The sequence below is a fragment of the Petaurus breviceps genome, unplaced genomic scaffold (genome assembly GCF_028583685.1).
Source record: "Petaurus breviceps papuanus isolate PSGF00001 unplaced genomic scaffold, PetGlider_PUasm1.0 189, whole genome shotgun sequence".
Classification (NCBI taxonomy): domain Eukaryota; kingdom Metazoa; phylum Chordata; class Mammalia; order Diprotodontia; family Petauridae; genus Petaurus; species Petaurus breviceps.
This window is the reverse complement of record NW_027185809.1, coordinates 1,897,569-1,922,137: the sequence shown is the minus strand read 5'-3', so window position 1 is coordinate 1,922,137 and position 24,569 is coordinate 1,897,569. Positions and strand designations below refer to the sequence as shown.

At 40.3% G+C, this 24,569-nt stretch overlaps 1 protein-coding gene across 5 annotated transcripts in view; it reads left to right on the top strand.

The window, feature by feature from the left end:
- Positions 1-24,569, top strand: part of SMOC1 (SPARC related modular calcium binding 1) — a 226,191-nt gene that overhangs the window by 486 nt on the left and 201,136 nt on the right. The gene's annotated exons all lie outside the window — the stretch shown is intronic.

Below are 24,569 nucleotides of genomic sequence, written 5' to 3'. Positions count from 1 at the left end.
GTAGACGGAGCCCTGCCTCTGCCCCTCAGTCCCACCCCCGCCCACCTGGGCAGAGGGGCGCGTAGACGGAGCCCTGCCTCTGCCCCTCAGTCCCACCCCCGCCCACCTCCCACCTGGGCAGAGGCAGCTGTGCCTAGTTCCGATGGTGTTTCTGCTCAGTCTTTAAAGAGTGAGGATCTGTTGCTCTCCCCACTTTCCAGTCTGTGCTCTCCTTGAGAAGAGGCTAAAGCAGAGCGCTGCTCCCTCTTCCTTCTCCACAGCTTCTCTGGGACTGTCAGGTCACTACCACTAAGTCACAGATGGGGCTTCCCCACCTCCCTTCTCCCGGACTGTTATGGTCTAAAGGTGCTCGACTTTCCCTCCTGCTTTGCGGTTAATCGCTGGTTTCACTATGGCCCCGTTGTCTCAGCATCCTTCCCTTCCGCGACTTCGCCGATTGCCCCCACTCCTGCGGATTCCTGCCATGGAGTCCCACCTAACGTATCGGTCTCCTGCTGTCACAACCTGCAGCTGCCCGCTCGGGCTCGGGGCTCAGGCGGGGCTCAGCTCTCCTCGTCCTCGCCTCCCCCGGCCCCCACACGGTTCTGAGCTATCTGTCCAGTAGCAGAGCAAGGTCTTCTGGTTTGTTGTTCCTTTATTTTAATGAGCATTTCAAGTCAAATGAAACAAAAACTGGGTGCTCCTATGCAGGGCATAACTGAAATTCTGGGAGGGAGGTGTTGGTGCGGGAAGAGAAAGAAGAAAAAACGTGCAGCACGAAGCAGCAACGCTGCAAATTTGCAACACTCCTCTGTTTGGAAATTGTGTGATTCTGACCTTTGCTCTGTTTGGAAAGAGGGACCAAATGCATGTCTTATTCAGAGAACAGGATCGTCCCTAGTGCACTGTATTGACAAGCGACTTGTGAATTTCCTTTACAGATTTCCTTCCTACAATTTTAAGGTAAAATAAAATCGTTAACAGTTCAGTTTTTGCAAACTCCAGGCCATCTCCAGCCCAGAAATGAACTACTCACTCATCTGTAGCTAGGAATAGTTGTTATCCCAAGTCAATATGAATGTTCAATGTGTTTTTAAAAAAACCAAGTAAGCTTGATTTTTATAAAAGCCAAGTGGCTGTTCCATAAGTTTGCACTCTGCTGGATAATCTCGCTGGCTTTTCCCTTGTGTCTGTTTTAAAATCTAAGAATCTTTTTACCTCCTCACTGCTATATGAGAATCATCTTTATAGCAGTAGCCTGAGTGTAAAAGAGGAGAAAATGGCACGGCATGGGGAGGCTTCATCGCTAATCAGACAGTGATTTCTTTTGAAGCCCCTTTATCCTTGTGAGATCAGTGTTCTAGCCACTCTACGAAAGAAAAGTGCTTGTTTGTGTTGGGCTGTACCTTGCTTTTATGAGCAGATCGTAACAGAAGCAGTTAAAATGTGGCCGATTAGACCCAGTGTCCTGAATCCTTGGCGGCAGGATTTTCAAGGTTAGAGCAAGTAAGGGCTCTCTGTGTGAGTGACTTTTATGGATGTAGATGAGGATGCCTTTTAAATGAAGCCACTTGATTTCATATGAAAGCCTCTTAAACTGAGGGGTTGGGTGATCAAGGGTGTTTCCTCCAACTAATTAAGAACAGCAAAGACTGGAGAAATAGACTAGAGCTCTCCCAAATAAAATAAAGATGCCAGCCTCCCCACCATGATGGCCAAAATGAGTTTATCTAACAAATGGTTTGGGGGTGAAATCTTGCTTCACATTCCTGGATTTGTAAGTCACCTTCTCTCTCCATTTATTACTTAGAATAAAATATATTTTGAGAAATGTAGCCCTTAAGTCTTTTATCTTTGTACTACAGCTATTTGTGTTTTCATTTCCCCCAGTGCCTAATACTATGTTTCATACACAGTAGGCTCTTAACAAATCATTGCTCAGTAAATGAATTGAGCAATTGACGAATCTCCCCCCTCTTCCCCACCCCCAGCTCCTTTAGCTCATCAATTCAATACAAGTGGTGGTACATAAACAATAAATTGAATGGGCTTCTGTGCTTTACACACACACACACACACACACACACACACACACACACACACACACACGCACACTCTCTCTCTCTCTCTCTCTCTCTCTCTCCCTCTCTCCCTCTCTCCTAACCCCTCAAACACGTGAGCCAATGGTATATTTAGGACTATACTGGAAGTAACTCCTCTGTTTGAGTTTGTGGTTGTCTTCAGTTATTTATTAGATCTTAAGCATTGAAATTATACCTATTTAAAGGTGTTATAGGCCCAACCTGACTCAAATTGTCCTGGAAGTTCAGGTTTGAGACTGAAATAAAAGGAGATGCTCCTAGACCATCTAGTAGTTAACAAAAGAAGATTTACTTAGTCACATTATGCAAAGGATGCGGCCCTGGTTCGGGCAGATCCTGCACCCTTTGTCTCTGTCATTGGTGTGTGATGATTTTTGTGACAGTGGAGCTTCCACCACAGGCTTTGACTCCCTGTGGGCTGGCTTCTTCCAGTGCAATTTGGCAACCAGGAAGCTATATCAATGGCTCAAGCTTTGGCTTTCTGGACCAATCAAGACTCAAGGATAGCTTCCTTGCCGTTTAGGGAAAAACTAGCATAGCTAAGATTTGTAAAGTACTTTAAGATTTACAGAGTACATTCTACACACGTGCATTCTACATTCTACACATGTGCATTCTACATTATACAAATGTACATTCTACATTGTTACATGTGCATTATACATTCTACACATGTACATTCTACACATGTGCATTCTACATTCTACACATGTGCATTCTACATTCTACACATGTGCATTCTACATTGTACAAATGTACATTCTACATTCTGCAAATGTACATTATACATTATACAAAGTACATTCTACATTCTACACATGTACATTCTACATTATACAAAGTACATTCTACATTCTACAAATGTACATTCTACAAAGTACATTCTACATTCTACACATGTACATTCTACATTATACAAATGTACATTCTATATTCTACAAATGTACATTCTACATTCTGCAAATGTACATTCTACATTATACAAAGTACATTCTACACATGTACATTCTACATTCTACAAATGTACATTCTACATTCTGCAAATGTACATTCTACATTATACAAAGCACATTCTACATTCTACACATGTACATTCTACATTCTGCAAATGTACATTCTACAAAGAACATTCTACAAATGCATACAAATTAATGCTATACAAATATTGTTTCATATAATCTTCACAACTCTGTGAGGTAGTGTGTGACTATTATCACCATTTACAGATGAGGAAACTGAGTTGGGGAGAGATTAAGTGAGTTGCCCAGGGTCATACAGCTAGTAAATTTCTGGGGCAGTATTTGAACTCTGGTCTTCTTGACTCAAAGCCCAACAAACCTTCTACTTGTCAGGGACCATGGTAGATATTGTACATCTCACACCTTATACAATGGCGGTCTTCTAGAGGACCTTTCACTACTTCAATGGCTTTAGAGCCCATGTTGGACAATACTAACCTCTGGGAAATGAGAAGTTCATCCTGGACAGCACTAGAGAAACAAAAAGAAAAACTAATAAAAGCCCCCAAAGCCACACACAAAGTACAAACAAGAAGTGTGAAGGCCCCCAGAGGAAGCGGCAGAGCGTGGAGGACACAGACCAGACATCTCAGGTTGCACCTCCCCTCCCCTGAAAGGACCGAGTCCCACATATTAAAGATCTGAGCCGCATGCTGGGTGATACCACAACTCTGCAGTTCACAGTGGGTTTCTTATTGCAGATCAGTAACAAAGAACAGGAGCAGCACCAGGAACATCATAACAAAAACAGTTCTCATCATGGCTCAAAGTCTTCTTGCATATAACTTGTCCTGGGATCGGAGCTGATCTTATACATTCCTCCTGAACGGCCATTCATTCAGTCATTGTTCCTTGGGCCATCATCCCAACTCTGGGAGCTCTGTTATATCAAAGATATCAACTTTTTGCCCATTCAGAGGCCTCTGCTGAGGGGCTGTTCCTACTTCCACAAGGTTTAGGGAAAGACTCTCCCTCATCTTCATCCAGAGATTCAGGTTTGCCACCAAGTTGACTATAAAGGATTTTCTTTCATTCTGGAAAATTCACAATGATCATGGCTATGTAGACACAGCTTTACATTCCCACATATTATTAGAAACCAATAGACCTCTCAATTCCACACTATGGTCCCTCAAATCCTTGCCTCGAATTTGTGTGAACCATCCTAGAGGAAAGGAGACCTGCCAAATGAGTCATTTCCTCAGGTTGCATAGAGTCCTCTGAGGGGTCTGGGACCTTGAGGCCCAGGAAACTTTACAGGAGATGGAATGAGTAAGAGCCTGTGAGGAAGCAACCAAGATGATGTCTAAAGTCAGTCTGTCCTTACCTAGTAAATCTTCTAGAAGCCAATGAACCAGAGAGTTCCCTTCTTAGAGTATGTCCATTCTTGGAGATATAGCTTACAGGATATGGGGCAGGGAGCCATGACAAATAAGGACATGATGATGAAGCTGTTGTTTCAAGAACTCATTCCAGTGTTAATCACTGAAAGCAGGATGGAAGTGGTACAGGAAAGGTTAACATCCAGGAGATGTGATGCCTGATCACAGACTTCCATGAGGATGAAGTAGGTATGCTGATCAAAGACAATACTCCAGGGGCGAGCTGTAGCAAGGAAGAAAAATATGTTCTATGAGAACTTTGGTGGCTGCCACAGAGACAGACTTGACTGGCAAAATGATGGCAGATGAAGGATTGAGGCCGGTGTAATCTGGTGGCAAGTGGGGAACCATGAAGGATCATGCTATCCTGGTCTTTTGGAAGTGGGGATTGATTGGTAGGTATGAGGAGCATTGCTTCATTCTTAGGGGTATCCTATGGTCCCACACTTCTGTAGTAGCAAGCACCCTGGCACACCCACGATGTCCTGCTAGCACAGATTCTCTGATCTGCTTTTCTTAAAGGAAAGACAACTTTGAAAGGGGTCAATGATCTTATTTTAATTGCATTCACTAGTTCAGGGGAAAGGTCAGCACCCTGCAAACAGAGAGAAAATACAAGCAGAGAAGACACAAACAGAGAAATTAGCACAAAAGCAACAGATGGCACTCTGACTGTCTGAATATAGCAATATTGCTATATACTTTACATGCATTACTGGATCGAGGGAGCACAGACATCTAAGCAGTCAGGAGGCTCTGACTATATGGCTACTCAGAGTCTTGAGCAGGAAATCAAAAGATCCTTTTCATGAGTGAACCCCCAAAGTAAAATATCAATCTCCCAGAATATGTAACAAAGACTTGGCGTCTAACTAGCTGAATGTCAGGGAACTTGAAAATGCTCCTCTTGCCCCAGCACTTAATGGGAAACTCCCCATAGCCCAGACTCTGATTAGCTCTGGGCCAGGACTCTGTGTGCCTATTAATGGACAGGGAAGATCTTCAAATTCCCTTGACATCACACCCTCTTGCAAGATGGCATCATAGTCCCCAGGTCCAGATTGGCTTTGGCCTTAGTACCCAATCTCTAGCAGAGGGTATATGATTTGTCTGATGAGCCTTGATGTCCCACAAACCATTTTGAGTTGGAGGCAGAATCAGGATCATTTCTCCATGGAGGAATTAGATGAGATATTTATTGTACCATTTCCATTTAACAAAAGAATCTTATGCTCCGACTCTCTTTTTAGAAAGACCGTCTTATATCACCCAACTCTTAATAAACAGCTTTTGCTAAAGAATGGCTAAAATTATTGGTTCATTAGCAACTTGGGCTCGGTAGTAGCCGAGTCACTGCTTTTCAAAAGTGGCATCATGAATGGCAACTTTGGAGAAATTCTAGAAGCCATAAGCCTTCGGATCATTGGGTTTGGCCATGCTTAGATGCCTGCCGAAGGCTCCATCCTCTTCCTCATATGAAATTAAACCTTGAAAAACAGACTGCTGGACCTGAGACAAATCTTCCAAACTGTTTTGAGCCCCACCAGAAGAGGCAGATGTATGGGTGACTTAGTAAACAGTACCATCAGTACATTCAGGTAAAAAATGTGGGTTCTCCAAAACCCAAAGAGTCCAATAAATCTCGGGACTTTCTTTTTAGGGTGTGGGGATATAGTTGTCAGTAGCTTGTTCTTAACTCTGTCCAGAATCATCTGAGTTTTTCCTATCCATTCTTTCCCCATAACTTGGCTGAGGGTTTTGGTACCCTACTGGTGTTTTAGGGATGTTTTTCCACCTCTTGTTCTTGTCTGACTTAGGGCAGTGTCATCACTGTGCAAAGATAGATGTTGATACCCTCAAGAAGGGAAAGTTCTTTCATTTTTCTCCCCACAAAGCTGTAGCAGAATGCAGAGTTCAGGTAGCCAACCCTAGGGAAGGATGGTGAAAATATACTGTATTCCTTTCCAGGTGAAACTGAACAATTTTTAACTAGTTTAACCACAGGAATAAAGGGACAAAACATTGGTGAGTTCAAGAATTTCAAGAAGTTTTTTTAGGGGGGAAGGCAAGGCAATTAGGGTTAAGTGACTTGCCCAAGGTCATACAGCTAGTTTAGTGTTAGGTGTCTCAGGCTGGATTTGAACTCAGGTCCTCCTGACTCCAGGGCCAGTGCTCTATTCACTGTACCACCTAGCTTCCCCAATTTCAATAATTGTTGAAAAGGTTCAATAATTTCCTGCCTCTCACTAGCTGGCTGGGGCTGTCAGATTTCCTATGTTGATGAGTAATGGTTGCAGTGATGAACCTGAAAACTTTATCCAGCTGTCTCTAGTCCACTGTGTGCCAGACATCATTTGCCTTTTTCATTAGCAACACAGGGTTGTTGTTAAGGGGAATTGCACCCTCCTCCACCTCCATCGCTTTGTTGTTCTGTCCTTTCGGTTGTGTCCAACTCTTCATGACTCCATCTGGGGTTTTCTTGGCAAAGATACTGGAGTGATTTGCCATTTCCTTCTCCAGCTTACTTAACAGATGAGGAAACCGAGGCAAATAGGTTTAAGTGACTTATCCAAGGCCACACAGCTAATAAGTGTCTGTGGCCTGATTTGAACTCAGGTCTTCTTGACTCAAGTCCAGTGCTCTGTCCACTGTACCACCTAGCTGCCCTACCTCCTTCACTAAGGAGGAAATATATTTCACCCCTCTTCCATCCCAGATCTTACATTGTTAGTTTCAACTATATGGGATCATTCAGGCAATTCTAAATGTTTCCATTTGACTCGACACACAATAATATGCATGGAGGTTGCCACAAGGATCATACGGGGTACTGATTCCCAAGAACTCATAGTGCACATTTCCACTATACTCTGGGTCACAGTTGTGATGGCTATTTTGATGGGATCTTCCCATATTCCTTGGTAATCTGTCCCTTGAAACCTTCCACAGAAACTGGGTTGCCTTTATGATCGCATAAGGATCCCCTGGTATAATGGTATAATCTGGCTACCAGTATCTAGAAGCACTTTGTATATTTGAAGGCTCTTCCCTTTCCAGACTAGTGTGACTTGGGCATAGACTCTGATGCCCTTGAAGTCTTATAGTTAGGATAAGTGGTTCAGGACATCAAGTGCGTGGAGGTTTGAGGGGAGACCTTAAGCTTGGGTGGGGCAGGAGGGTCCTTTTCTACTTGATACCAGAATACAGTTTTATAGCACTCATATAAGTTGTCATTGTTGGCTCTGTATCAACCTCATATTTCATGATCCATAACAAAGCTCAGGCTTGGAGAAGAAATTTGCCATCTCAACTGGGTTACATCCATCTTCTGGCCATTCCCAGAATTACTATTTGCACTGACAGCCATATTTGGCCACTTTTGTCCCTGATCTTCTCTTAATTTCACCTGTTGATATGCATATGTCCATAGCTAAAGCCTGATGCCATCTGTGCAAAGTTCCACCTAGAAGATGGGATCTACTTGCCCCCTACACAAGCTGGTCATAGGATGTGGTGTGCTATGTGTTTGTGTTGGGGTGGGGTTTGGGGGACGTTCGGACTTTGTCTGCCAAAGTCATCTCTTTTAGTAACTTCACCTTCTTCCTCACAGGTCCACATTAGATCCCACAATGGGAATCCAACTTTATGGGGCTAAATGTGTACAATTCTCCTCTAAATTCTCTCTTAAAGGGACAAAAATGGTGCCTTTATGGAGTCTCTAACTGCTTTAATTTGCTTTGCAAAGTAAGTCTTCTGTAAGCTCCCCAAGTCTTTGAAACTCAGCTGTGGAGATCTCCAAAATGACTCCATTAGACCACAACCTCAACTACCATTGTTCCAGTGACTTGTCAAATTGTTGTTTAAACTTCTGCAACTTCCTTAGGTCCTTGGCAATAAATGTAGCCCCCCTTAGCTTCCCTCACCCTGATCCGTGAAGGAGTTTGTATAGATAGTAATAATATATGCCCAAGGCTTTTGTACCACCAGTGATGGCTTCCAATTCTCCTCATTTTGGCTCCTATTCTCTTACTTTATAGCCTGAATCTCAACAGGATATCACACCTTGTCCAGCTAAACCCCTGGGTTAAAGACCATATGTCCTGCTTGCAGCCTGACAGTCCCTGCCCCCATCTGCATTACCCTTCTCACTTGTACTGTTAACAAATCCATCATCCATCCCTCCGCCCTTAGTGGATGAAAAGTACTGGACTTGGTTTTTTTGTTTGTTTTCATTTTCCATGCTAGCCATCCAACTTCTCTAGACTTGTTAACAACCGCCGAAGTGTGCTTCCCTCTGGCATTATCTTTAAACTCTACCTCAACCTCCTTTAGCACAAAACAAACAATTCCTTCTGGTCAATGGGGGAGGGGTATTCTTTTGGTCCCTTTGAAAGGATTCTCCATATGTCACCAGAAAGGCTTTTGCCATATAGTGTAGTATTACTGTATTAGACGATCTGACCATCCCATTCTCTGCATTTGCATAGTCTTTCCTCAACTTAACCGTGATACTTTTTGGAGTCAATCCTGATTTAATCATCCCCAAAGTAAATGACCATACCTGAATCAAACCAGTCTGGTAGCTCAAATTCTAGACTAGAATAAAATTAGATATGCACTGACTATATAACAGCTAACAAAAGCAGGTTTACTTAGCCACAGAATGGAAATTATATTCAGCAAGGATACAGGACTGGTTAAGGTAGACTTCTCCCACCTCCACCCCTTGTATCCATAGACAAATACATTTAATCAGCAAGGATTGGAGACTTGTATGGCAGTGGATCATCTACCAACTCCAAAGGATGATGACTCTTCATAGATGGTCTTCAGGCAACAGGAAAACCCCATTAATGGCTCAAGTTTTAGCCTCAGAGCCTGTGAAATCTCAGGGGGGATAGGAAGTAGATGACTCTCCTATCACAAAAGGAATGGAGAAGAAATGAGAAACTATTGAAGTCAAAGGAGTCTTAGTTTAACTATGCTCTTATCCTCTCCTTGATATTTAACCTCTCATTTTTAGAGTCTCAATTACCAAAGATTCTACTTTCTTTCTGTATCTATTCAATAATTATAGAAGTACCCAAGAGCAGCAGTGTAATCATAGTAAGAAAAAATATCTGGTTTGTTGCAGTATTCCCATCAGGGATCCCTACGTATCTTTGGTTCATCTTTTGAGTGCCAGTAAAGAGAAAATTGACATTTTTTTTAGTAGACTTTGTAGGAAATCAAGACTATACTCTTTGTGTTAACTTTATGTGACTCACTAAGTTCTCCTGATGGGAATATATCCCCAATATTTGCTCCATTTATTTTGTACTTTCATGAAATTCTTGACCTTTGTTTGACATTGGACATCAGTGACTATTAAGTATCAAATTTGTACCTATTCCATAGGAAGTCTTTAATTTTTTGAAGGCAAAGAGGATCTCAGTTCAGGTCAGATTCTTGCAATGTTAAGATTCTTTGAAGTAAGAGAAACTTTATTGTTTCTTTAGTTCAGTGTTAATTTGCTAAAACTTCTCCAGTGAGAAACTTTGTACAGTATAAAAAAGGATAATTTTGCAGAGCAATTCAAATTGCACCTAAAACATGGTGACTCCTTCTTTGATGGTTATTACTTGGATTATATACTTGGATACTGCATGAACAGCCCATGATTTATGGGCAATGAGCTTTGGGTGCTCTAAGTTAGATGGTGATGAGAAGATTTAAGAAATTTCTGATCAATGTTAAAAGGGTCAAGAGTGGGGGGTAGCTCTTATCTTTCATTAAAATTCTACGAAAGCACTTTCATTTTTAGTCATACCCAAGAATATGACCCAAATTTAGGGGAAGAGAGGTTCCAAAACTTGGAGGGGAAGAAATTGGCTTCAATTCTATTCTTTTTTTTTTTAATTGTTTGCTTCTTCTCTTCCCCCCGCCCCCACCCCAGCCAACCCTGAAGATCCATAATTTACTAGCTATGGTAGTTCAATTTTTATTTTTCTTGGTCTAGAATGGTAATTCCATTAGGAACAAAAATTTCTTCCATAGATGCAAATAAATTGTCTGTAATTTGTAGAATTATCAGGAGGGAACTGAGAAGTTCAATGATTTGCCTGTAGTCACACAACTAGTATGTTTCATTAGGAGACCTGAACCTGGGTCTTCCTGACTCTAAGACCAACATTATATCCATTTTATCATGCTGCTGCTCTGTAATTTTTTTTTAAAATCCTGTTTATATAATGGAATAGAAATTTGCATCTTCTGTGTGCTTCAGAGTCATAACAGATGTGGTTCAATAGCAGATTTCCAATCAACCAATAGTCAAGGACTTTGGTGAAAACAATGATTGTGAAGAAGTTAGGAATTGGAAGTCTAGTACTCTGACTTTCTCCTTGAGTATCCTGTCTAAATCAAAGATGGCAATGGGGACAGGAAGTCATATTTGTGCCTTAAGGCTCTTTGATCATTGGGACATCTGCCTTGAAAATATGGTAGTAGAATGGGAAGACTTGGTTGAGAGGCTCTTGGTGACAATGAAAGCCAAAGGGGCCTAACTTGAATACTTTGTCTGCCTTAAGACTCTCTTTACTTCAATACATCCTCCATTCAGCTAAATCACTTAAGTGATTTTCCTAAAGTTCAGGTCTGATCATGTCACTCTCCCTGCTTGATAAACTCAAGGGTTTCCTCATTGCCTTCAGGATCAAATACAAAGTGGTCTGTTTGGCATTCAAAGCCCTTCATAATGTAACCCCCTCCAGCCATTCCAGTCTTCTTATACCTTACCTTTTTGATTCAGTAATATAGGCTTCCTGACTGCTCTGTGAACAAGACACCCTATCTCTTGGCTCTAAGCATTCTCTGTAGCTGTCCCCCATGCCTGAAACACTCTCCTTCTTCTGCTCTGATCACCCTGACTTTCTTTAAGCCCCAACTAAAATCCCATCTCCCACAGGAAAACTTCCTCAACTGCTCTTAATTCCAGTGTTTTCTTTTTGTTAATCATTTTCTATTTATCATATGTGTGTGTGTGTATACACACATTTATTTATATGGGGGAAGAGAGAGAAAGAGAGAGAGACAGAGAGAGAGAGACAGAGAGAGACAGAGAGACAGAGAGACAGAGAGAGCAATTGTTTTGTATATATTTGTTTTCATGGTTACTCTCATTATATTATAAGCTCCTTGAGGGGAGGGACTATATTTTGCCTCATTTCACATCTCCAGTTCTTAGCACAGTGTGTGACACATAGTTGATGGTTCATAAATATTGATTGATTGAGATGTACATACAAGGCCCTGGTGAAAATATCATTAGCTTACTTAAATGGCAGTCTTAATGATTGTGAACTGAATGTAGATGTCCACCTATGCATCTAGCAGGTGATTAGGTTAAAAGCTTCAGGTTAGAAGATTGATGCCAGAAGATTTGCTTCTGAGCTGATTATTTCCCCCTCTCACCTCTCCTTTTTACCAGAGGCCTTGGGGAAAGGGCAGCCATGGCCCTGTTTAGCAGGTACAGGTCCCCTTTCTCTCTGAATCACATAGAGGTTTAATTGTTCAGCTAGCCAGGTTTCTGGCATTGCTGTCTGGAGCACTGGGCTGGAAGGCAGGCCCCCTCCTCCCACGACTGCCACTGCAGAGCTGTTTCAGGAAGGACAAGGGTTGACTTGCTGAAGAGAAATTGATCAGTGCAGCCCCCAAAGCTTGCCAAACAGGGTTAGCATCGTACAATCTTTGCTCAGCAGAGATCATGATTCAGGTTGAATAGGTTTAGTAGTTAGAGGATAGATGGAAAATTGAATTTTAGTTGATTGAATTGAATTGAATTTCCCTTTTCATATCTATTTTCATTTTAATATTCATCTATTTCCTTTGAAGTTCTTCTGTTAAGAAATGTCTACTAGACATTTCATGATGCAATATTGTGTCATCAAAATTTCAATGCAAGAGAAATCATAAATTTACAATAAATTATTAAATTTAAGATGCATCATTTAAAAAAACATTATATATATTTTTAAATGATGCAAATTTTAAAAAGCCATTAAAGGGTTAAAGAAAGCAAATTTCCTGGTGGGGGCATGGTGATGAATTTTTTTTTCAAAGGGGGTGGTAGATCAAATAAGTTTGGGAACCTCTGCATTAAATCATCAGTCCTAGGCTTTTTCTGAAAGATCAATAGTTGTTCTATGTGAACTCTTTTGAAATTTCTCAGTAAACTTTGATCAGCCTTTTGGCCAAATATTTTCCTAAAGTAAGTTAGGCAAATCCCAGGATACTTTCTAGGGATGCTAGAGCACTGTCCTTGTTTACCTAATTCCACAGCTGGAGTGTACTCTGGGCAAAGTTGGAAGATTACATTCCTCGGGCCTCTCGTGTACTGCTCTCCTCTAAGACTTTGAGTCTGATAACACATTTGAATTGTTTCATGGCCAATATCTATAGCCTGTGAAAGATGATAGTTTTAAACTTTAAAAGTAGGCATTTATGAAGAATATCAAGAGTGTGTGTTACAATGCAGTAACTTCCTACTTTGTGTGCTCCTATTCCTGGTTTTGTTTAATGTTCCAACCCCCAAGTTCAAGTCACACTTGAGATGTCACATGAAAAAATGCCTGGATTCTGGGAGAGTTCTAAAATTATCTAGCTCAGTCTTTCAAATGACAAATAAGGAAACGGAGGCATGGGGAGGTGACTTGACCAAGGTCTTGTAAGTAGAAAGCTGGGAATTGACCCTAGGCACTCTGATTCTAAATCTAGCTCATACATAATGACAGTATTGCAAGGGAACCCTGGAGACCACCTAGTTCAGCCTGTGCCTCCATAGGACTCTATTCTATGACTTCCCAACAAGTAATCAGACCTCTTTTCCTCAAAGACTTCAGTGCAGTGTCTTTTCCTCTACCACCCCATTCTGGGTCAGGAAGCTTTTCCTTCTAAATTTACCTTTACATCTTATACCCATTGTTTCTAATTCTGCCATCCAGGACAAAGTAGGACAAATCTAATCCTTCTTTCACATGACAGACATCCAGATATTTGAAGATGGTTGATGAGTCCCTCTCTTCTCTAAGTCTTGATGCTTGTTGTTGAGTTATTTTTCAGCTGTGTCTGACTCTTCATGACTTCATTTAGGATGTCATGGCAAAGATACTGGAGTGATTTGTCATTTCCTTCTCCAGGTCATTTTTCAGATGAGGAAACTGAGGCAAACAGGATTAAGTGACTTGTTCAAGGTCACACAACTAGTAAGTGTCTGAGGCCAGATTTGAACTCAGGAAAGTGAATCTTCCTGACTCCAAGACCAGCACCCCATCTGCACTGCCAGCTAGTTGCCCCAAGTCTTCACTGCTCCGTACTAAATTTCCCTCATTCCTTTAGTTGATCCACCTCTAGCATGGTCTTCAGTCCCCTAACAATCCCAATCAACCTCTGAATTCTCTCTAACTTCTTAATGTCCTTCCCAAAAAGGTAGTAGCCAGAACTGAAACCTTGCTTCATATATGGGGCTTACCAAAGGGCACAGTAGAACAGAAATGTTTCCTTCGTAGTCTTGGATGCTAAGATTCTCTTAATGCACATTTTTTTGGCTACTGTGTAGCACTGTTGATTTGCTAAAAGCTTTCATATAACCATTTCTCCTCTCCTCTCTTACTAGAGAAGTTGACATTTTAAAATAGGAGTTTGTTATTAAATTCTACCTTATTTATATTCATCCTTTCATTATAGTATGTCTTCTGGGGTCTTGACTAGCATCCAGTGTTATCTACCTTTCTAAACTTTGTATCATCTGTAAATTTGATGAATGCCATCATGTATGGTATACTTTTGTTCAAGTCAATGACAAAAAAACGAAGCTCTATACTTCAGGACTCAAGACCGGTCCCTAGCGTATCCTACTAAAGACCTCCTTTCAAGTTAACATTGGGCCATTCAAGCAATTTTGAAACCACCTAACTCTGACTAACCTCCATCTCTCCTTATTCCCCTCTTTCTCACTCTTTGCCCATCTTTTCCCCTCTTTCTCACTCTTTTCTTACCAAAGGCAGTGTGATGTAATGGATACGGTGCAAGGCTTGAAATTGGCAAGATCCGGTTTGACTCTCAACCCTGACACTTATTAGCTGTGTGACCATGGGCAAATTATTTAACTTGCCTGATTTTCTCTAGGGGTGTTGTGAGAATCGAATGAGATAATGCATAAAAAGTGTTTTAGGAACTTTATAGTGCTGTAAATGTTCGTTTTAACTTAAAATTTTTTATTGATTTGGTTTCAGTCAGCTAACTAGTAGTTGTGAGTTTGGCACTGTGCTAAGTGTTAATGATACAAGTACATGCAAAAAGAATGACAGTCTTTCCCTCAGGTAGCTTACATTCTAACAGGAGAAGATAATACATAAAAGGAAACTTAAAATCAGGGCAGGGGGAAGCACCATAGTAGGGAGACTTGATGGCAAAGTCCAGAAAGTCAGACACAGAACCAGACAGGGAATGTAGGATGGCCATCCTGAGTCCCTCCCCAACATGGAGGCCCAAGAAGGAGCTCTTCAGTGAGAGAAGGGAATTACAGGGGCTAAGGGTTGGTAGTGAAGTCTGGAGAGGCAGAAGTAGAAGGAGAGGAATGAAAGATGGTCCTCAAGGCACCTTACAAATATTCCATCTCTCCCCACAGTGTACTTCCAGTTGAATCACCCAGTATCATGGATGTCTTTGAATTTGTTTGGTTCCCATTTAAAATTGCTGTCTTAGTTGTAATTAAATGTATATTCTTGTGGTTTGGCTATTTTCTCTCTGTATCAATTCCTACAAGTCTTCCTATATTTAAATTCTTCAAATTTGCCTCTTTCCTTATGGCACAATTATATTTTATTTTATTCACATACCATGATTTGTTCACTCTTTCCCAAATTTTGTGGCCCACAATTTTCCAATTTATTGCTCTTACGAATAGTACGACTATGAATATTCTTATAGAGATCAGCCTTTTTGGTTGCTGTCAAATACCTCCTTGGTAATACTGTAAACTCTTTAGCAGTTTGGCTTTATCAAGTGAACAATTCTGCAACAATTCTTACATTTCCAAATATTCTTCCAAAATGGTTGGATCAAATCACAACTCTACAAGCAATGAATTAATGTGCTTGGTTTCCCTCATCCCTACTGTTGAATCTTCTTATCATTAAATAACTTGCCCATGTCTTATAGTTAGAATGTATAACAGATAGGATTTGAACCCAAGTTTTCTAGGTCAAGTTCTCTAACTTGTTAGTGACATGCCTTTTCCCCAAATCATTGTGTATTTATTTAGTCTAGATCCTGCTTTTGCCTTTCTATTAAAATGTTCTATTCTATTAGGAGAAAGCAGCTAGGTGGCACAGTGATACCAGCCCTGGAGTCAGGAGGACCTGAGTTCAAATCTGACCTCAGACACTTAACACTTACTAGCTGTGTGACCTTGGACAAGTCACTTAACCCCAATTGCCTTGACTTTCCCCCCCCCTCAAAGCAAATAAAAAAAGTTCTTTAAGGTAGCTTTGTCTTTTGTGTTTCAATCTCCAGTGTTTCCCATAGAGTAAATATTTAAAAAGATACTGTTGATTGGTTTGTGACTCCAAGTCTAGCACTCTATTCACGTTACTTTTCTTTGTAAATGTCTATTCCCTTAATTTTTTCTCTTGTCAGATTGCTATAGCTGGAATGTCTTATCCTATATCAAATAATAACAGTGACAATGGTCATCCTTGTTTCCCTCCTGATCTTAGCGGGAAACTTTCTAGTGTTTCTCTGTTACAGGGATGGCAAGCTCTTAAGGAGATACTTTTAATCATGTTTCAAAAAACCCCCTTTCAGTTTTATGGGGTTTTAAAGGTTTTTATGTTTTGGTGGAGGTGTTTCAATTATATCTGTATATTATTATATGTTATGTTATATAATATATAATGTATAATTATTGAAGCAAATATCTTTTTTCTAAACTAGTTATTATATGCTTTATTATGTTAATGTCAAAATGTTGAATTATGCACATTATAAACCCAAACCTAATGAATATTTGTTGGAGATTGATATAACTTTTTGCCAGAATTTATGTGATAATTTTATATCAATGTTCCTTTTTTTTTTCCGGGTCCAATTTAAAAAACCCAACATTTTACTATTTAGATCTTTTAATAACTAGTCACCTTTTCCTTTAAGAACTGAGTTATTATATCACTTGGTACATATATATTTAATATTGATACTGTTTATTATATGTGGTATTCTGTCCATCTCTCTTAACGGTGTTTCTTTTTGCTATCACCTAATGCAAAATGACTTTCAACCTATACCTTTTTGGATTCAGCTAAAGTATAATAGATTTTGTTTCCATCCTTCACTTTTAATTTGATTAAATTCCTGCACTCTCAAGGTGTTTCTTGTAAGCAGTGAATTGCCAGGTTTTGTTTTCTATTCCACTCACTAATTTGTTTCTTTTTTACTTTCCTCATTTTCAGTGAATTCAGTCCATTAACAACACAGTTTATAATATAGGTTGTCCAAAAAGTCTTAGTGTAGTTTAAGCTATTAAAACTCTGTATAAGGCATGTCTTAAAAGCTATGATAGACTTAATCCAATTTTACCACATGTTAACATTGAGTCACTCTATTCTCTTTGCATTCTCAAGAGGAAAGAGTGCTAGATTGGATATCAGAGTGCCTGGACTCAAATCCTAATTTTATGAATATAACAACAAAAACAATGTCATTTTCTCCATCAATGAGATTGGAACCACTATATTTAGACCCTAATAACCATGTTTCAGGAAGTAGAAATGTCACTAAAGAAAATGGACAGGAAGAATAACTGAATTAGAAAAAGGATTTACAGAAAAGGTCTATGAAGATGATGAAAAATTTGAATACATTGAAGAATCAGTTCTCAGAATATATGACAGAAGGAAACATATAAAACAGGGAAAAATCATTGGGGAAATTCCTATGGGAGGGGGGAATTAACTCCTATGCCTGCTTTCTTAGTACTACAGAATTATTATGAATGTGTGTATCAAGGGTACTCCCTATCAATTGATTTCCTTCCAGGCTAGTTGAATAAAAATACCGAATTATAAGGGGAAGGTAACAGACACAATGAAGGAGGAAGCTTTACGATGTATCTTCATTTTGTTATCACTTTATGAGATGTGAATAAGGTCTCAGATCAAACTTCAGAGTATTAGAGGGTAGCTAGTCTTGGTTGGCCAAAGTCATGCCCTTGGTGTCTCTTTAAAAGGCAAGATGTGTGCTCCACTGGCAATCAGTTGAGGTAAGAAAAAGTTCTGAGGTTTCTGAAATCTGGAAATGGAGAAGATAGTCAGTTTTTGTAAAATCCAGCCCTTAAAAGGGAATCATTCATTGACTCTGGGAAAGATTCCTTTTTCTTCTTTCCAATGGTCCCTACCCCCATTGGACCTTGGAGCAGAGGTACTTGCCTTGATCCCAGTAGGGGATATCAAGTCCAGTAAGAAGTCCAGACCTAGGGAATCCGGCAGGTACGCTGAAGGGCAGAGCAGCACCAGCACACCACGAGAAGAAGAAGGACTTTGGGACCCTGCACTATGAGTTCTTTTGCCCACGAGTATTCCCTAAGAATGTACTTCTCTATTGATGTGCTATGTTTGTTTGTGTACTTTTCTCACTCAAACTGTCTGTGTTTGTAGGAGGGTAGACTTCAGGTTTAGGGAGAGAACAGGGTTATAGCTGCTGTTCTTGTAGTACCATCTCAGCAAATGATTTATTTTGAGTAATGATGTCATTTGGCTGACTCTTAGAAACAAATATACCAGTGGGGGCTTGTGAAGTATGACTTTTTGAGAGTACAGCCCCACAGAGTTTCTTGTACCTGGGGATAGTCACCCTGCTGAGGACCAAGGTCAACTCCGAGGTGATGCTACAAGGAGAATAGGCAGAGAATAAAAGCTTGTAGAATGAAGAATAAGTAGAGCAAATCCTAAGAGGCAGCCAGTCTGAAAAAGAAGGGGGAAATGAGATATGAAAGAATTTTAGAAATTCTCTAATCCAACTCAACTCATTTTACAGATGAGGAAATGAGAGCTATTAAAATGTACAAAGTCAACAGCAAGTTTGGGGAGGGAGGAACATGGGACAAAAACCCTGGGCTTTGGAATGTTCATTCCATTTTCTTTCCTTCTGTCCAGTGTTAACTTCTAGTGAAATAGTAAGGAATATGGCAAAAATTCAGAAGAGGGGAGAAAACGGTTTACGCTTTAGTGAAAGATTACGTTTCTGAGTTGTTTTTGGCCAATATTGTGACAGAAATTGGAACTTATGGCTAAAATTCTGAAGCAACTACTTTGCCCACTCTGAGTATAGCTGTTATTCTTTCTTCCCCAAACTCTTCTCACTTTGCAAAATGAATGGAACACCTGGTTTGACAAAATGCAAAGGCTCTGGCTATGAAATTGTACTACTTTTTCTACCTCTGACTTTTTTTTTTTTTAAAGCAATCAGGGTTAAGTAACTTGCTCTAGGTTACATGGCCAGTTTTTTCTGGGTGTGGTGCTAAGTATCTGAGCCTGGATTCGATCCAGGTTATCCCAACACTGGGGCTAGTGCTCTTACTCGCTGAGCCACCTGGCCACCCCTAAGCAATTGGGGTTAAGTAACTCAAGGTTACACGGCCAGTTATTTCTGGGTGTGGTGATAAGTATCTGAGCCCAGATTCAATCCCCAGGTTATCCCAACACTGGGGCCGGTGCTCTTACTCACTGTGCTACCTGGCTGCCCCCACCTCTGACTTTTTAAAGAGAAAATCAGGGAGGAAGTGAAGGCTGAGGTAGTTCTTGGTGTAGACATTGAAAAGATATTCATACACGATAACTAAATTAAATCTTTTTTTCAAGTTATTCAGAATCTAATGACTAATGGATTTTTTACAGTGCCCAGCACAATAGAAAAAAAAGTCATGTTTTACATCCAACATGGGTTTTGTCTAGAAGAGTTTCTCTAACAATAAAGCAGATTAGAATTCATTTGGGGGTAAAAGATAAAATGTCTAAGTTATTAGACACATACCAATTTTTGCGGCTACTTTGAAGGGGGTCTAAATGCTTTCAGGAGGAATTGTGAAGCCTAACCCCACAGTCTCCCCTTCTCCCACCTTCTTTTCCATGTTATTGGACATCCCATCTCCTTCTAATCCTATATGAAGGATACTTTGGCTATGACTTTAGTTTATCACTAACTGTGACACTCCCTCCAGAAAAAACTTCAGTGGTTCCATGTTGCCTTTAGCCACCAGAAAACTACCTTTTCATCTTTATCTCACAGAATACCCCTTCACTCACTCTACATTCCAGCCAAACTTGACTGCTAGATTTTCCCAAGACATGATATTCAATTTCTGCCGCCTGTAGACCTGCATTGTTCAGGTTCTGTTCCTATGCTTGGAAGAGACTTTCTTAATCTTTATCATTCTTTGACTTGAATCAGGTACTATCTCATTCTAGCTGCTCACTTGTATTCTCACTTCTCAAATTATCTTCTATTTACTTATCTGTGAGCATGTTATATCTCCCCAACATAATGCAAGCTCCCTGAGAACTGCTGTTTACCTGCTAGTACCTAAAATATTTGAGCGTAGCAGGGACTCAATTTTTCAGTAGAATTTGTAGTCTGTGGTATCCCCCAGAATAATCACCTTCTATCCAAAATATTATATGGGTTCATATCCACTTAAAACAAAAACTCACTGAGCACCCAATGAAATGTTATTTTTTCTCTCATTATTCAGAAGACATAATTAGTTTAAAGCAAAGGCATTTAAAGGAATAACCTGGTAGGAAGTTTTGTTATAGAACATTGCCCTCAATAAACCTAGGCCACATTCTCCTACAAGTTCAAGGCATTCTGTGGGTTACTTTTAAACCATACCTCACAAGCCTCCACTGGTATGTTTACCTTTACATCACTATGGATCACTCATAAGGGAACCCACATCTAGGGAGTGTGAAGAGGGACTGCATTGCTCTCATTGGGACTGCTTGGTGCTGGATGTGCAGTGTTTGATGGACACCATTGCTTGGTACTCCCTAGTCTTATAGTAATGGCTAGGCAAGTAATCTGTCTGTCTGCCTATCTGTCTCTGTCTGTCTGTCTGTCTCTCTCTCTCAGTACAGTGCTTCACTGTTATCTTGGTATTGTTCAATCTATTGGACCCATAACTTCAGAGTGTGGTAGCTATTGAGCTTTGCTTTCTTCTACCACCTTCAGACGGTTTGCTTAATTTGGACTTTGCACAGGGCTGCTTCACAGATTCTACACAAAATTGTCCAGATTAAAATAATTCTTGGGCAAAGTATAGATAAAAAAAGATAAGATAGTAGATAAGAAATTTGTAACTGGGATGTCTTATTGTCATTGTTGTGTTTTTGATTGTAGATGCTAATAAATCATCATTCCATTGCTTAGATATGGGAGGGAAATGGTAAGTTATCATCTCTGAAGACTTGTACTGATCTACCTCAATAACCATAGAGAAAGGCTATCCTCTCCACCTTTCATCTGAAATAAAATCTACTCATTGAACTTCTAGCCTTGACAATGAAGCTTATTTTCATTTAAGAATTTCCTTTAATATTTCCAATTGGCCCAAAATTACAATTCCAACATCTATTAAGTACCTACTCTGCAGAACACTGTGTCTCTCCAGGTGAGGAGATACAAAATTGAAATAAAGCATGCTTTCAGCCTTCATGGTACCACAGTCTAATAGGGAGATCTGATACTAAGACAAGTAACTACAGTGCCACAGAATGAGTTTACATGGAAGGTGTAAACAAAGTGTTGTGAGGTCTAAGAAGGATAACAGTTCTAAGGAATAGGAAGTGTGGACCAATCAACAAACATTTATTAAGCACCTACTATGTACCAGGTACTTGGCTAAGTGCTGAAGATACAAAGAGTGAAAAGTTAGTCTCACAGCAAACCCTCCAGTATCTTTGCCAACAAAACCCCAAACGGGTCACAAAGATTGTCAGACGTGACAAACAACAGACATGACCGAATAACAACTGCAACAAAGTCTTTGCCAAGAAAACCCCACGGACAGTATTGGGCATGTTATGGTCTATGGCATCATGAAGAGTTGGACATGATTGAATAACAACATTGAAGATGAACATACTTCAGGGGCTTGGAGTTATGGTTTTGGGGGTCCTGACCAACAGAGTACCTTGACCCTGGATTAGTCGTCTCCTGGAGATACAATCTATGAGGTGCAGAATGCGGGATAGCCTGGAGGGGGTACTGGACTTACATTAAAAAAGCATGTACCCCAGCAGACATTTAAAAACAAGGTATTGCTGTTGCTCTACCTTCTTAGAGCTTATAGCCTAATGGGACAAAAGACACAAGTCTGAGAAGCAGTGTAGCACAGTAGGAAAAGTCCAGGATTTGAAGTCAGAGGACCTGGATTCAAATTTTCAGTCTGCTTCTTATTACCTGGGTCATCTTGGGAAAGTCTCAACTGCTCTGGGGGTTCAGTTTTCTTATCTATCCAATGAGGCTTTTAGACTATAAATGAGATCTAAGATTCCCCTCCAGTTCTAAGTCAATCTTCCATGAGCCTATGCCTCAAGTTAATTTAAATGGGCTGTGTGGTAATGAAAGTGTATAGAACACCTTGCAAAAGATTTCTTTAGTGGTGATAGCAGGTCAGTGAGACATGTAGCTAGGAAATGAAACTAAATGTTGGAGGTTGGGACAAGACATTATATCTGCAATTCTTGTCTGCCTGCTGTTCTTTCTTTCTTGGGGGGAAGGCAAGACAACTGGGGTTAAGTGATTTACCCAAGGTCATAAGTTAGTGAGTGTGTCAAGTGTTTGAACTCAGGTCCTCCTGATTCCAGGGCTGGTGCTCTATTCACTGAGCCACCTAGCTGCCTTTCTTTCTTTTAAAAATACATTTTTATATATAGTAATTTTTCTTCCCTTCCTTCCCTTCCTCTTTTCCTCCCTCCCTCCCCCTCCTCTGTCTCTCTTTGTCTTTGTCTCTCTTCCTCTATCTCTCCCTCCTTTTCCACCTTTCTTTTCCCCTCTCTTTCTTCCTCCCATCCGCCCTCTTTCCCTCTCTTCCCCTTCTCATTTAGATGATGCCACAAATATTATGAATACTATACTGAAATTCAATGGAACTATCATTCTGGTTTGTTATGATAACTTATAATATTTTTGCTTTTTGGAGGGGCAATTGGGGTTAAGTGACTTGCCTAAGGTCACATGGCTAGTTTTTGTGTTAAGTGTCTGAGGCCACATTTGAACTCAGGTCCTCCTGACTCCAGGGCTGGTGCTCTATTCACTGTACCACCTAACCACCCTGATAACTTCTACTACTAAGGTGAGCCCTAGGCAGCATGCTATTAGAAACACAGTGAAGAAGAAGTAGCTGAAGTTGAATTGGCCTTTTCTCCTAGCTTTAAGCTCAAGTACCATTGCAGCCAGAGCCTTATAAGTTTCTAAAGAATTCACTTCTCCATTGGAATTCCATTCAGCAAATGCTTATACAGCACCTATTGAGTGCAAAATACTGTATTTGCAAGGCATTTTAAATAAAGAAGCAGAAAAATATCACACCTTCCCTTTTTCTACTCACCACCTCACCCTCGTCTAGGCCCTTTATCTCACATTAGGACTTTAATAATTATGCTGTATTATGTGTATTAGAAATATGCTGTTAAGTACAGGGATCTATTTATCTAGCTTCTTTGTATCCCCAAAGCCTACTATGCTTCACTATACCTCCCACATATGGACACCCCACAAAAGCACACACAGTGTTCTATAAATGTCTTTTGATACTAGCCAGTACATTAGTATTAAAACTGTGATTAGTCAGAGAAGAATATGTTTATTCTGAAAAGTTTTCATGATGCTTGTCTCTGAATTTGGAGCTTATATTATTTTTTATTTGATTAAGAATATCAGTCTGCCATTACGTGATATGAATGACTATATTTAATAGCATGAAATTGTAAGATATCTTTTCCCTCTTTGCCAGAGGTCATATTTTCTGGATGATTGACATTTTCTTTACCAAAGTTATTGGTCAGTATCCCATCATGGTATGGAGGTCCTTAGGGATTGTGCTAGCATTGGACAGGCAAAACTAAGGGAGAAAAAAAGAATTAAAAGGAATTCGTCAATAGTATGTCAAGATAACAGCATGTTGATAGATCGGCAAGATCAGCAAGGGATTCATGGAGGGGCCAGCTTTTATTGATAACTTTCAGAATGAGATGAAGATAATTCACATAGCTTGAGGTGAGCAAAAGGGGATGGGCCGATTGTATCTCAGCTCCTCCCCAAGGTAGCAGATAAGTGACAAATGCCAGGTACAAACATGTAAGAGTGACTTGCTATAGCAAAAAAAAATCAAATTTTCTATTGTGCTCAGAATGTTTTTTCCCCATCACCATTGCTACTCCTCTGGCATCTTACAGTAGCTGTTAACTTTGTTAAACCTTTGGGTGTCTTCCTCTCCCTTCCCACCAAAACCTACTTCTGTGTAGGTACTTCCAACATGGAAGTGATGGACTATGCCCTTTACTTGAAACACCAACCTTACTAAGTTTCGAGAAGCTAAATAATTAGCACTGTAGAGTAAAGACAGGGTGGAACATCCTTGGGGTCATCTTGTCCAACCCCTTCTTTTACAGATGAAGAAGTGGGAGGATCCTAGAGGTTAAGTGAGTTGTCCAAGGTTCCACAGGTATTAAGTGGCAGAGCCCAAATGAATTTAGATCCCGAGACTCCAAGTTCAGTGTTCTTCCTACTGGGTCACAGTAGTTGACTACCAGTAATTCATTTAGATTGTCTACCTCAGTGCATGTTAGCAAAGTCCATTAATGGAAGAAATATCCACTTTGATGGCATGAGAGGTCACTGAATTGTAAGATACCTCCCCGCCTGGTGTTTCGGTGCCAGATTGGTTGTAACAGTGGATAGAGTGCCTAGACTTGGTGTCAGGAAGACCTCAGTTCTAATCCTGCCTCCTGTGCTTACTGTGTGGCTCTCGAGTGAATCATTTAACCTCTCTC